Raw genomic sequence first — 15,573 nt, 5'->3', positions numbered from 1 at the left:
CAGCTGGTGTGGCTCAGTGGTTGAGCATTGACCCATGCACCAAGAGGTCACCGGTTTGATTCCTGGTCAGGGCACATGCCCAAGTTGTGGACCTGATCCCCAGTTGAGGGCATGCAGGAGGTGGCCAATTGGTGTTCTCTCACATGGATATTTCTATCTCTAACCCCCCTCAAATCAATAAAGGAAAAAAAAAATTTTTTTTAAGGAAAAGAATCAGTAGTTGTTGATGAACTAATAAAATTCCCAGAGATTAAATAAAATTTGTTTATAAAGCAATACAGATTATTTATTATACAAATAAATAAAATTTTATTAACACCAAATTATTATATATTGGGAATTACCTATACTCTTAGTCTTAGAACATATAAAAATATTGATTACTTTTCTCCCCATTTCTTTCCATATTGTTAAGGTAAAAAGAAAGAAGAAATGACATGTGTGAACAAGAAGTAGCAATGACTCTTAGATATAATGATAAGACATTTGCATGTCAAAGGTGGGAAATAAATATGACAAAATTTCAGAAGCCCCTAGACTCAGTGAAAGTTCTAGAAGTTCAATAGTGTAACACATTTAGAGATCCCTACTATAGTGAAAGATAAGTTGTTACATCTGGCCCCTTTTAGAACCAAAAATGAGGCACAACACTGAGTGGACCTATTTGAATTTTGGAGGCAACATATTTGTAATATGAGTATGCTATGCCATTCTATTTACCAAGTAACCAAAAGAGCAATTTGTTTCGAGTGGGGCTAGGAAGAAGAACAAGTTCTGCAACAGAGCTAGGCTGCCATGCATAATGTTTGCCTCTTAGATCATATAATCTGGTAGGTGCAGTGGTTTTTTCTTCTTCTTCTTCTTCTTGTATATGCCCCTAGCAGGAACCAAACCCAGGACTCTCTGATCCGCAAGCCAATGCTCCAATCGCTGAGTCAAACCGGCCAGGGCTGTCCAGTGGTTCTTGAAGTGGCAGAATGAGAGAATGTTTGTTGCTTTTGGTAGTTCCCTATAGGCCCAGGCTCTTAAGGTTTTGGAACAATGCCTTACTCTCCTTTGAGGATAACTATTCTTTTTAGAAACAACTTTTGACAAGCTACTGAACCTTAGTAGAGATGGAATGCTTACCTAAAGGCCACCAAGAAATTATGTCACCCAAGTTGGCCATTTTTATGACCATCAAGTCATAAAGTTGGGTATGAACAAAAGTACTTTATTATCAAGTGATAATAGGTTTCAGAGGTCCTGAAGGCACAAGTAAGTTATATGAGGAAGTGGCCCAAATGCTCGTGAACCCTGCTCTTGCTACACTACCTTCTCTTCCCCAGTAACATTGATGGCCCCAGGAGAGCTCCCTATGAACAAATGACTAATATAGAGAAAACATGACCTCACTTATAGACGGCTCTGCATGATATGCTGGAGCCACCCACAAGTAGACAGTAGTAACATACAGCTTTTTCTGGGATATCCCTGAAGGAAACAGGTAAAGGAAAATTCTCCCAGTGGAGAGAACTTTGAGTTTTATGCTTGGTTGTTTATCTTGCATTGAAAGGAGGTCTGGTCAGAGGCACAACTCTATATCAAAATGGCCAATCGTTGAGCTGAATAGTTATAATATTGGAAGGAACATGATTGGAAAGTTGGTGATAAGAAAGTCTGGGGAAGGGATATGTAGATAGACCTCTCTACATGGACAATGAACATAAACATAGTTGTGCCCCATGTGAATGCTCATCAAGGGAAGATTTTAATAATCAAATAAATGTGATGACCCATTCTGTGGATTCCAGTTAGTATTCTTCCCCAGCTAGCCCTGTCATCACCAATGATCTCATAAACAGAGTGACCATGGAGGCAAGGTTGGAGATTGTGCATGGTGAAATGACCCTTTGAAAACTCATTTACAAGGCCAGCTATGTCTCAGTCCCTGCATGGCTGGGACAGTGTGCCCAAGGAGGCTGTGTATACTGTAAACCAACATCTAATATGTGGTGCTGTTCCCTGCATAATCAGGACTCACAAGTGCAGAAATGAATGAGTGGTACAGCACCACTATTACCTCTAGAAATCCGAGAGAAAAATATCAGTTTCCTGTTCATTACAACCTTAAATCGTGCTGGTATAGAGGTCTTAGTTCCAAGGGGAGAAATGCTTCCACTAGGAGCCACAACAAAGTTTCTACTGAATCAATGTGATGACTGTCACTGTGTCATTTTAGACTCCTTATGCTTCTGAATCAAAAGAAAAAGAAGAGAGTTACTATACACTGAATGAGGTGGCTGATCCTGCTTACCAAGTACCCGCACTGCTTCTACACCATGGAGGTAATAAGTGTACATCTGGAACAGAGGAGGTCCCTTAGGGCATCTCTTAGTAATACTGTGTCCTGTGATTAAAGTCAATGGAAAACTACATCTCAACTCAGAAAGTTCTAATGGCCAAGACTATATATTCATTTATTGGTACGTGCCCCTAGTGGGAACTGAACTCGGGACTCTCTAGTCCACAGGCTGATGCTCCAACCGCTGAGCCAAACTGATCAGGGCCTGAGACCCTTTAGAAGTGAAAGTTCAGGTCACCCCACCAGGCTATGGACCATAACCTGCTGAGGTTCTTGCCCATGGCAAAGGAGGTAGGAATGGGTAATGGAAGAAGGTAGTTATAAATTCCAACAATGACCATTGACCAGTCACGTAAACAAAGGCTGTGATTGTCATGAGCATTTCTTTATTATTGTTATGAATGTTAGTGTGTGTATATATACATATAATATTTTTGTTTCTTCCTTATCCCTTTATAATCTCACATAAGATGTATTAATAATAGTTTATTTTACATGTATTTAAATTCTGTTATACTGAAAAGAGTGAAGCCCGGCACTGGCCGGTTTGGCTCAGCAGTTGGAGCATCAGCCCAATGGAAAAATATCCTCAGGAGAGGATAAAAAAAGAAGAAGAAGAAGAAGAAGACTGAAGCATGGTTGGTGTGGCTCAGTGAATTAAGCATCATCCTATGGACTGAGAGGTCCCGGTTCGATTCTCAGTCAGGACACATGCCTGGGTTTCGGGCTCCATCCCCAGTAGGGGATGTGCAGGAGGCAGCTGATTGATGTTTCTCTCCCACATTGATGTTTCTATCTTTCTCTTAAAAAATCAATTAAAAAACGAAGAGTGGAACTCACCCAAGGACTTTGAAGTTTTTCTGGGGAAGACTTTAGCATGTTTTTGGTTATATATGGAACAGGTGTAGCATGTTCAGTGGAAGTGTGACTTTGCATGCTTTATTTGTAGATTAGGTTTGGATTGAGGAGATGTGCATGGATGCCAAATGGACATGGGTGTACTGTGATGATCGTCAATCTTATCTGTCAACTTGGCTAGGCTGTAGTCCCCAGTTATTCAATCAAACACTAATCTAAGTGTTTCTGTGATGTAGGTGTGAGCCACAGCTTCAATTAATTGACTTTATGTAAAGAAGATTAATCTAGGTGGATCTGATCTAATCTGTTTAAAGTTCTTAAGAAGAGAACTGAGGTTTCCCTAAGGAAAAAGAAAACAGAAATTTCACCAGTGCACTGCTGCCTCAACTTCTGCTTGAGAGGTTCAAACCAATACATTTCAGACTTGCCTATCCAGCCTATATACTCACATTAAAAAACTCCTGTAACAAATAGCTGTCTGTCTGTCTCTGTCTTGCTCGATCTACACACACACACATATATTTCCTACTTGTTCTATTGGAGTCCTCACTGATACAGCGATACAGTCACTCAGAAAATTTCATAACCCAGTGTTTGAAGTTTCTTTTGTTGTGTGTCAGGGTATAGAAATTAAATTGTATTGAAATATGTATACCACAATTAAAGCGAATATATTTGTATTCAGTCCTTTTTGGCCTATTTTGTAGTGTTACTGTAGTTACTGAAGAATACACCCAGAATTGACTAGTATCCTCATGTCCAAGAACTTAAATATCAGATAATTGAACATCTGGCTTGCTTACATGTTAGAATGTTAGAAATAGTGGAGCTGAGACTTTTCCTGTTTCCAATTTTTAAATTTTTACATAGTTTTAGTTTTTAACATATTTACAGATGCTGACATTATTACTAAATATTTTATTTTTCTTCCATGCTTTGAGGTACATCTTATGTTAAATATATCTGTATTTATTTAAGATATAATGCTTTAGTGTTTCACAGATATAATGTTATAATATAGGGGTGAGCAAAAGTGGGTTTACTATGTCATTGTGACATTCTTTTAAGTTAATAAAGCTGTTGTAGTAATCATAACCTGCATGTCTTTTTTTGTAGGAACATACTTTTGCTCACACTGTATAATTTAATATAAGATACAAAGTATGTACAAGGACAAATTAGTATCACTAGACAATTGTCAAGGAAAAACATCTCTGAATTACATTTAAGGTTTTCTATGCTTAAATCCTGTGACCGTGTTTCCGGAGCATTCACACTGAATGTGAATCTCTGTGATCACTGGAGAGAGGGAAGGAAGGGGAATACTGTTCAATATTTTGTGACTTGCATAAATCTTTGTAGAAATTTATTGATTTGAGTTGTGCTACAGATATAGTATTTCCTGGTCACATAATACCAGTAAACATAAAAGGTAAAACAAGTTATCTATCAAGCATCCTTTATTTTTATCTGTTTTCCAGTAAAAGGGGGTGGGTGAGGGGTAAGGTCGAGTTCTAACAGTGGAAATACTCTCTATATTATTACTTCTACTACTTGCCCTGGTGAAGTGACAATATGGCTTATTTGAAATAATGTAGATTTTGATTTTGTGTGTAAGAAGATAAGGTTATCCATTTAAACATTTTTTGAATATATATATATATATATATATATATACATATCCTGAGCAATATCTGCTCCAGTAAAGAAATGGACTGGTACTTCCTTTCAGAAATAGTGCATTTATGGTGACTAACAGAATTTTGGTACATACTTAGTAAACAGTAGTTGTTTTTTAAATTGGTAGCTCTTTATTTTTGTTTGTTTTTGAGAAGGAAAGCATTTCTTTAAATGTCTTATCAGTAGAAATAAAACTGGCAGGTCACTAAAAAATAGGTAAAACCAAAGAAGCAATTGTACTCATGTAATAGATGCTCTATAATCCATAAATATAAAAGATGATGATTGTTAAGCAAGGAAAAGATTGCTGGGAATTGGAGGGACAGGCAAGGGTCTACTACTAACTCACAGTTTGACTTGGAATAAGCCACTTACTTGGATGGACATGAGTGTTCCTTTGGGCTCTAACGTTCTTAGAGGCTGAATTTTAAACAGCTTAATAATATGGATGAATTCAAAACTGTTATGCACATACTTTATGTCAGGCATTATAGTAGGGTGTAGAATCTAGTCACTGGAAAAAGTGTAGGGAACAAAGCAAATACAATTCCTTTCTTAAGAAATTTAAATTTTAAGGGGGGGTCGGGGATGCAGAAAATTAAATAATTAAATACTGAATGATTAAGTAATAGAATAGAGTACCTCTAATGATGATAGATGATATGAAGTAAAACAGACCAGGGAAAGGGTTGGGAAGGGTCAGGGGTTATACTTATAAATATGGAGACTAGAATATTCTCACAGAGTGGCAATTGAGCAAAGACCTAGAAGAGGTGAAATATCAAGCCAATAATAGTACTAATAATAGTGATAATAACTTTAGCTGTATTTTAGCAATTTATCAAGTGGTTTCTATGTATGTACTTGGTGTTGCATGCAAATTACATGCAGTCCCTTAATCTCTGTAGCAATCTCATTTTTACAGATTAGGGAATTAAAGTTTAGAAAGTTAATTAATTTTCCCTAAGTCACAGGGCTAGTCTGTTGTGAAGATGGAAATTAAACCTAAAATTAATGAACCAGAGCCTATGCTCCTAATAATTGCAATGCATTTATATAAGTGAATAAGAATCAAACATCAAAAACCAACTCAACCTCTCCATACATGGGTATCTATATTGAAAACTCAGGAGAAAAAAATGCGGTCTTCATATATTTCTAGTGGACAAACCATTCTCTACATGAAAAATTTGCTCAGCTCCGCCTGCAATTTTTTTGGCTCTATCTTCTTTATAAGGCACAATACTACCTCATAAAAACAAACAAACAACAAACAACTTCTGAAAAGCTCTGAATATTTGTCTTCCTTCCAGTTCTCATTATCATGTTCTTTGTTTCTTCATCTGTGGCTGTCAGAAGAGCCAAGAGTATAATGACACCATTTATCTTTTCCTAAAAATCGATCTACACATTCTGAATGGCTTAATTTGAAAGTTGTAGTATTCATATTTTTTATTTTTTGGAGAGGATGACCCGATTAATTATTGGTTGAAGAATTTTAATTTAACTCAGAAATGTTCAAATGTTGATCTCTAACCCCAAACTTATTTCAAGGGAAATCATTTGAAAATAAAAAATTTCCATCAATATGTTAGAAATCTGACCAAATATCTGTTAATGAATGAGGACAAAATGTGTTCCAGTCTGAGGAAGATTATAAAATGATATTATGAATTAAACTTGGTTGTGAATTTCATCTAATAATAATAATGACAATTATGAACCAGGACATAATTATACTTGATGAAAATTAGATGATCCCTTATAAATATATTATATTTAAACATTTATATTCAAATATTTGTGATATTGCCACTGGAAATATTTCCTTAGTGTTACTAATTTCTTTGATGGTGAAAATGATACTTTCAAGTAAGGAAAATACATTCTTAATGAGTTTAACATGTGATGGTTTGGCATCTCCGTTTTACAGCAGGCTAAACCTGCCAGGCCATCTTCCTGATTCCCACTGTTCCCGTCACTGAACTCCTGGTGCACAGACTGGAAAGTTTCTTACAAGAAGTACCAGTAAGAGCTGTAGGATGCCTTTCACTTTGTGTCAGGTAGCAGATATGGAGACTCTCAGAATAAAACATCTTAGAATATGTAATAATGAGGATACAGGATAGGGACTATACCACTGTGTTTTTGTTGTTGATTTTTTTTTTTTAAATGTCCTCACTGAAATGCTGTTATCAGTATGCAAGTAATTTGGGTTTGATAAAAGATGAATGACATGTGGGAAAATCAGTACATTCATCCAGGAAGGCTTTGCACATGCCAAGCTTGAGTGGTGGCCCCCAAATTAGGTCTATGTCAAATCTCTGGAACCTGCAAACATCGCCTAATTTGAAAAAAAAAAAAGGGAGGGGGGGCGGGCAGATATTCTTAGGTGAAAATAAATTAAGGATATTGAGATATTGGGTTATTCTGGATTATTTAGATCAGCCCTAAATCCAATGACAACTGTCCTTTTGGAAAACACAAAGAGGAGACACAGAAGAAGAGGTGGTACATGAAGAGTTGAATGATATGGCCAAGGGAGCCAGGGAATGCCAACGCCCCTAGAAGCAGGAAGAGGTGAGGAAGGATTCCACCCAACGTTGGCTGATCTCCAGAACTGTGAGAGAATAAATTTTCATAGTTTTAAGCTGGCAAGTGTGTGGTAATTTATTACAGCAGTCACAGGAAGCTACTATAAGTTCTCAAAGATCAGGTAGACAATGTCTTTCATCCTGTGATATAAATAATCCTCTTTCCTTAGCCTCTGGTATTGGCAAAATGGGCTGAAGATGTAGGCATATGATGTAGAACTAATAATATAAACTAGTTAACATCAATAATTATCTAACTAGTGCTACTATGAATGTCCAATCTGCTGGTAGCAGAGAGCATGTTGAGCCCTTTATAATCGAAGGGGTATGGTTATGCAGGGATGAAGTCATGTTCTACTATCAGACAAGCAGTCAAGGCCAGTCAAATTTGTGATCAAGGATGAGAAAAACTGGAAGGATGGTGCAGGCATAAGGTGACAAATATCAATTATGGCTTTCGTAGCAGCTGCAGGGACATGAGTTACAGCTACCACAACTCCTGTCTTAAGTTTTTTGTTGTTGTTCTTTTTTTTTTTGTTTTTGTAAACTGAGGTCAACACTTTTAACGTAATTACTTGTAGTTTTACCTCCCTTTGGGGTTTAAAGTGGGCAGTTGTTTCCATTAATATGGAAGAACTCTACTGTGATACAAGAGCTAAATGTAATGAAAAAGCAAATATCAACTTGTGTGATTCAAGAAGAAGTGAACTATATCAGAAACTCCCTTCTTCCTAGGCCAAATAAGTAAATGTGTTGTATTTGGGACTTGGAGTTTTCACTGCAGGAGACGAGTGATGTAAATGTGAAATGTGGGAAGAAGAGAGAAAAATTATGTGGTGTGGGGTTAGATATGGTATCAGCATGAACTTGCAATTGAAAAATTATAACATGGAAATATATATTTTTAAATATCACATAAAAAGCAACCACTTAAGGGCAAGTGCTTCACCCAAATGAATAGCAGGTGTGATCTTTGCATCATTTTTATTCTGTTCAACTCAAGGATGCTGATGAAAGTATCTTGTCAGAGTAAGTAAGCTTTCCTTCAGGCATCATTAAACACATAGAATGAGGCAGAGTCATTGGTAGAGATCATGCAGAACCTGTTACTTCTCTGTGATGCTATTTCTCATTGAGAGAAAGCACCTCTATTATAAAGAGACAGGACTATAATAGCATTACCTGGCTGAAATGGAGATCCAAGATAGATCACTTTAATTCCTCTTTTACAAAATAGTCTCATAACATCTATAGTGCCATACTTGACATTTTTTTTTACTATGCCGTGACTACTCCACTGAGTAAATTTGACTCTAAGCATTAAAAGATCCATCATTTAAAACACACTTCTATTATAGTTAAAACAAAATACAAGACAGATTTTGATGTCGAAGCGGCTTTGTGCTTCAGTGATTCCACTCTTCAGGTGTAAATTAGTGTGCCCTTTAAAATGGAAAGATCTCTTCTTCTAAAGTAAATACTTAAAATATCTATTATCATTACTTCTCCTAACTAGACCTTTATTTTATGAATACACGTGCTACCGAATATAATTTCTCTATGACTATAGGATAGGGATTGCATGAGTGTAACTAATGTAAAATTCAGATTAATTTCCAATTAGCACCCACAGACAGAGTGAGTCAAGATTTTGTGAAGCCTTCACTAATTTGGGATACCCTTTCTAAGAAAAATGATGCAAAATTACAATATAAACACATGCTTAGTACATATAAAATTTTTAAACTTGGATATAGCTGTGTGGCATAAAGAATGATATGGAGAGAGCACTGGGAAAGATTGGCTTGATACACGTGAAAGGAGTTATCGGGCCCGAGAGGATCTGGGACAGCATAGTATTAGGCCAATTACACAGACATTGCAGCAAGATTTGCATTCTCGCCACAGCAAATGACATCGGCTGAGCCTGAAACAAAGCACTTAAACTTTCTCAGACTCAGATTTCTCCTTTTTATTTTATTAATTTTTTAGAGAGACAGGAAGAGAGAGAGAGAGATAGAAACATCGATATGAGAGAGAAACATCACTTGGCTACCTCCTGCACACTGCCTACTGGGGATCGAGCCTGAAACCCCGGGCATGTGCCCTGACAGGGAATCAAACCAGGACCTCTCAGTTCATGCTCAATCCACTGAGCCACACTGGCAGGGCAGATTTCTCATTTTTAAAGAAAAAAAATAACTCATTGGATTATAAGGACAATTAACTTATTGAATGTTAAGTCACTCATGCTTCTGAAAATAGTACCTTATATATTAGAGGTATGGGATGAAGAAAATCACAAGAGAATATACTCCTACAATTAGGAAAAGCTATGCAATCTCCAAAATCATAAATATTTTTTTGGTTCCTCAGAGAGCTGAAGTTTCGAGGCAACTAGGTACACTGAAATTTAAAAGGTTAAATGAACCCTTCTTAGAAGAAACTGTTTCACCTTGAGCATAGCATGGGAGAAAGAGGCAGTAGCAATAAAAGTGGGTACGGAAAAGCAAGTAAAAGTTTAATGGACATTGAAAGGCTTAAGGTGGCCTACAATAACAGTTTAAAGTCACCTGGAGTCCCAAATACAAAAGGGGTCCTCACTTACTCACCAACTCTGTGAGTTTCCACCTGGTGCTCATAAGAAAGGACGGACGCAGGGCAGAAGACCTGAAAGACGTTTGGTGGTCTGAATAGAAACAAAACCCTACCTGCTTTCTGAATCTTTCAAATTTATCTTTAGAAATAGAAGCTTTCTTCCCTGAGGCAGTAGCATAAAATTCATTAGGACTATGAAATCAACTAAATATATTCCTCTACTTCCAGGTCACATGAGTGACAACATTTATCAATAAAAACACTAACCCTGCTGCGCTCACAACCAGATTAAAAACTACCCAGATGCACTAGCTCTCAATTGCTCCTTTCTGCTATCTGCATCTACTCGAAAACTGTCTCTTACTTCTTTAACCCTCCTTAGAATCACTCAGCATATGCCTCAGTCCTCAAATGAGTACCTCCAACTCACTCTTTCTGTGATGCTGAGAGCCCTTCAGCTCCACCTCACTGCAACACGTTAAACATTAAATCTACCTATTGTTTACTCCCATTAGGATTCTGTAGCTTTGAACAGTGGACTATGGCAGAGTAAACACTAATGCAATTTTCTAGGAAACAGATTATGGCTTCTGCTCCCGCCTTATGCATTTGCACCTTTCCTACGGCCTCGAGGTAAGCAGAGTATACTTCACCTCTTACTCTGAAGCTTAGCTGTGACTTGCTTCGGCTGATATGATGTCAGTGGATGTGATGTAAGCAAAGATTTGGATGGAGCCTTGGTCTTTTTTGAGCTTCAGGCAATACCATGAGGAAAACATGCCCTGGGTAATTGCTGGCCATTCAAGCTGGACTGCGTATGGAGGCATGGAGCGGACCCAGAATCTGGAGCGGAGCCTAGACAAACAACATCCTGAGGCAGTCACAGCAGCGGAATTCCAGACCTAGAGCCCCACACTGGCCTCTCCAGCTGACTTGTAAAACTATAATAAAAAAAAATTAAGATTGTATATGTACTCTAGGGGAGAAAAAATAATTTTCCTTTGACTCTTCTATGTTCTTCTGGTGGTTCTAATAATCAAATAGACAAAAGAGAGATTAATAGGAGAAAATAACTCAATTTATGGGAGACATTTAAGGTTTATATGCCATCTTGACCTAAGAAGAAAGGGAGGTGGGGGTTGTGGTTTGGGATTTCACATGGGAGGAAGGTGGTTCATGTGGCGATGGACAGCAAATGTTTGGTAAACAAATGTGTACTGGGCCATCTTTAACAATGGGACACAGAGAGGACTCTGAGCAAATGGGCCTTGCTGGTTCCTCCCTGTCTATATCAACTAGTTCATATTATATTGTATTTGTCTATGATATCTATGATGATGGCTCCCTTCTTGGAGTAAGTCCTCTACCTACATACTTCTATGCAGTGAGGTTCTTACTGAGTCTATTGCAATATCCCCCCAAAGGCATGTTTTGGGTTGTCAAACTCTGCTTTCCCTAAATACCACCAAATTTGGGGGGAGTGTGTTATGCAGCAGTATTGTTAGGTAGGAAATTAGACATGGGCGGCTGAGGTGGGGCCTGTCCTGCGGTCCTGGTCAGAACAACATTGCCTCCAGACCCTCTCTCGGGCAGCCGCAGTCAGCAGTTCCTGAAGCCGACCGCCAGGGGGCAGGTTCGGGAGGAGCCGGTTCTCAGCGCAACCCAGAGAAAAATGACTTGACCTCAATGTGTCCTTACTAGGACATCAGATCACTTATAATAAAACTTGCATTGAGGTTTTGATGCCCACCCTGTGGGTTTTTCTGTATGAATTATGGGTAAGGACATGCATAAAAGAAATATAGTTATATAACTCTTTCCTGTCAATTACCCCTGGATGCAGATAAAAGTCTCTACCCAGAAAATCCCTTATTTAACCAAATAATCCAGGGAGTTTGGGGTCATTGTCTCTCTTGATTGGCCTCCTCTTCACTTAGAGTGTATTTTTCAATAAATCCCACTTGGTTTTACTTTCATTGTCCTTGGCTTCAAATTCTTTTCTTTTTTTTTTTTTTTTTTAATTTATCTTTATTGTTGAAAGTGTTACAGATGTCCTCCCGTTTTTCCCCATTGACCCCCTCTACCCCACTTGCACTACCCTCTATTGTCTGTCCACTGGTTATGCATATATCCATATAAATTCTTTCTGTGCCGAGGAGAACCGAGGTCCCAGACAGTAACCCCAGTTGGTAACATCTTTAGCACTGTGACTCAGATCACACACACCGGAAGTCCTCCAGCCGCCAGGTCCAAGAAAGGGCTGCTTTACTTTACCTTCATGTCCAGGATCGGGAGACAGAGGCAATGACTGCAGTTAAAAGGGGACAATTGCCTGTGAGCAGAAAACAAGAACAACTCTGAGCACCAGGTGATGAACTGGCACCGAACACAGAGGCGCATCTTCCCTGTGGTCTGCACAAGCAGACTCTCTCCTGATTGAGGGTCCTCCTGGAGGTGTCCTAGGGACCTCTGCACCAGGTGCAAGGGTCTCACAGGGACTCAGAATACAACTGTGGGCGAGCAGCAGGCATCACAGGCTCTGGAAGCCTGCTCCAGGAACAGCACACACTGACCCACCACCCTGATTCACGAGAATTCTGCTCGCAGTGGTGACTCCGGGTGCCAGCTTTCTCAGTGTATAATCCTAGCAGCTATGTGTTGTTACAATGAAATAGCCCAACCAGACTGTTTGACCTACACTCTTTGCTACTATTGTATCCAGAGACATTGTTGCTGGGTTCAAAACTGCACATAAACTCGATTAGACAGGACTCTCTGGAGGACAGAAGATAGAACCTCCTCTCTTTACCTGTGCCCTGTGATATTGCAGGGAACATCACTGGCCTAATTCTTTAAACTGGCACCTGATAACCTATATCCGTGATGGTTTATGCCCCACTCTGCAGGAAAGAATAGAGGATCTAATACTAGAGCTCTCCATCCAGCTTTTTAGAGCCTCCCACTGAAGTGCATTCCCTCTATCCAGCATATACAGGCTACCTGGGAAATGGGATCCTTTTACTCCACCCTTATCAGACTACTAATTCCGGATTTCATAACCTTAAAATATTTTTCCTGGTATCTGGAAGGAACCGAAAGAAGGGATAGGAGGCGTCTAATTTGTAACTATCAGGCATATTTTGGAATAATCCCAGGGTCCTTATTATCCGCATTTCTACTCAGCCCTGGAAGCTTTCCACATCTAGTTAGGCATTTATCTTGTATGAAACCCCAAAGGGTCTGGCCGGATTATATCCATAGGTCAACTCTAAAATGGGAAATCGGTCTGTCCTATTGGGTAAACCTTTCTGTCCATCACCTACAAAATCCCTCCAGGTTTAATGGGGTCAAGTCTCTACAGCACTTGGTGGGAAGTACTATGGTAGAATTTCTACAATATCATGAGTTATGGCAGGGACAGCATTCCCACAATCTGGACAATGTTAAACCTCTCAGAATAGAGGTCCACCCTGTCGAGTGGATGCTAGAGGGGTCGGAGGACATAGCATGGACATCATCAAAGGAATAGGGACACACAGACCATAAGATATTACACAAAAGTCTAGTTTTCTTTTCTGCTCCTTTGCCCTCGTGGAGCGGAGTCGCCTGCTCCCAGATTCATAGGCATATCCCACCTCAAGTAGGTCTGCGAAGACATCCGTCACCCTGTAAGGTTTCACCTACCCTTCTCTGAGATTATGGTGAGAGTACATGGTAACCTCCATCTCTCATCATCCCTGTTGGATGGCTGAGATGTCAGATGCTAGCCCTCCAGCCCTGGGATGCCAGGCTCTGGGATTGACCCTGAGATGCTGTGCTCTCTAATTCCTAACTTTTTCTTACTGCCAAATACACTATCATCTATACCAGACGGGAGGCCCCTGGCCTCTATCTTGGCTAACTGGGCACAATTTGAACCTCAGACCTTAAAAAAAAAAAAAAAAAGACTAATTTTCTATTGTAATTTGTTCTGGCCACAAAGTAAGCTCCCTGATGGGGAGTCATGGCCACGAATAGGGAGCATTAATTACACCACCATCCTTCAATTTTCTGCAAGTGACACAATAAACGGCCAGAAATTCCTTATCTCCAGACCTTGTTCCCATTAGGAGAACAGGAGGATCTCCTCCGGAAATGTAAATTGACTACCCTTGCTGTATTACAGCCAAACAAAGACCCTATCTTGCAACCCTGTGCTAAGGGTCCACAAAATTCCCTCAGCCGCACCCCATTCCATTGCCTAAACCTTCTTTCTATCCAGCCCTGCCTCCATACCCAGGAAAAAATAATGCCCTGCCATTAGAGCGGGAAAGGCCAAGACCGGCCTTCCCTTCCCCTGCCAGGTTCTGCCCCCTAGTGGAGGCACCAGGAGAATGTGGACCACTGCTTGTCCATAATCCTTCTCACTTGTAGAACTAAACCAAATTAAGGCAGATCCCAGGAGTTACTCTGATAACCCTGAAGACTCTATGGATGCCTTCCAACATGCATCATTGGCCAATGAATTAACATGGAATGACATAATGATAATCCTGGGCCAAACTTTGTCAGATACTGAAGAAGACAGGGTCATCAGGGAGGCCAGAAGATTTGCCAAAGCCATCATCTGACTGATCCCACGTACCCTATATGGGAAACTGCTGTACCTTCTGCAGGCCCTGGAGGGGATCACACCAGTCACATAAGGGAAAGGAATCACCTTCTGTTACATATTAAAGCTGATCCTAAGAACAGACACAAATAGTCATTAGTTACTCTAAGATCTTGACGTCAGTCAGGGACCAGAGGAAAATCTTACAGCCTTCTTGCAAAGGCTACAAAAAGCCCTCACAAAACATGCAAATATAGATTTAAGTTCATACAAGAGCCAGGTCAGTTTAAAGGACAGGTTTCTTTCCCAGTGTGCCCCTGCCCCAGGCATTAGGTGCAAGTTCCAAAAGGTCATTCAGGAACCTGAGGTAACTCTGGACTTAATGCTAATTACAGCCACCTTGGTCTTTTATAACCATACCCAGGAGACAGGAAAGGAAAGAAGGAAGGAAACTAGGAATGCCCAAATGTTATCAGCTCTTTTCAGCCAAACCTCATGCAGAAGTACCCCAATCCCAACGAGGAAGGATACCACCAAGTGCATAATCTGCTGCTGAGCCAAGCCACTGGGCTAAGGAACGTCCTAACTGGGAAAAGCCTCCCAAGACAGCCTGCTACAAATGCAAGTGAACAGATCATAGGGCCACCCTTTGTCCCTCGACCCAAAGGGCCCCTGGTCAAGAATGGCTTCCCACCTTCAACTGGTCATCCAGAACTGAAGAAACCCTCTCTAGGCAGCTCTGACACACAAAAAATTGACATTAATGGACTAGAGCTGAGGGTACAAGTGGATGTGGCTGGTAGGACCATTGTCTTCCTTTTGGACGCTGGGGCCACCTGCTCTGTCCTAACTTCCTTCTCTGGACCCTTCTCCCCCCAATCTGTACCTTCCTGGGAGTCTCAGGTAAG

This window comes from Molossus molossus, unplaced genomic scaffold (genome assembly GCF_014108415.1).
Source record: "Molossus molossus isolate mMolMol1 unplaced genomic scaffold, mMolMol1.p scaffold_m16_p_1, whole genome shotgun sequence".
Classification (NCBI taxonomy): Eukaryota; Metazoa; Chordata; class Mammalia; order Chiroptera; family Molossidae; genus Molossus; species Molossus molossus.
Note: the sequence above shows the minus strand (reverse complement) of the source record.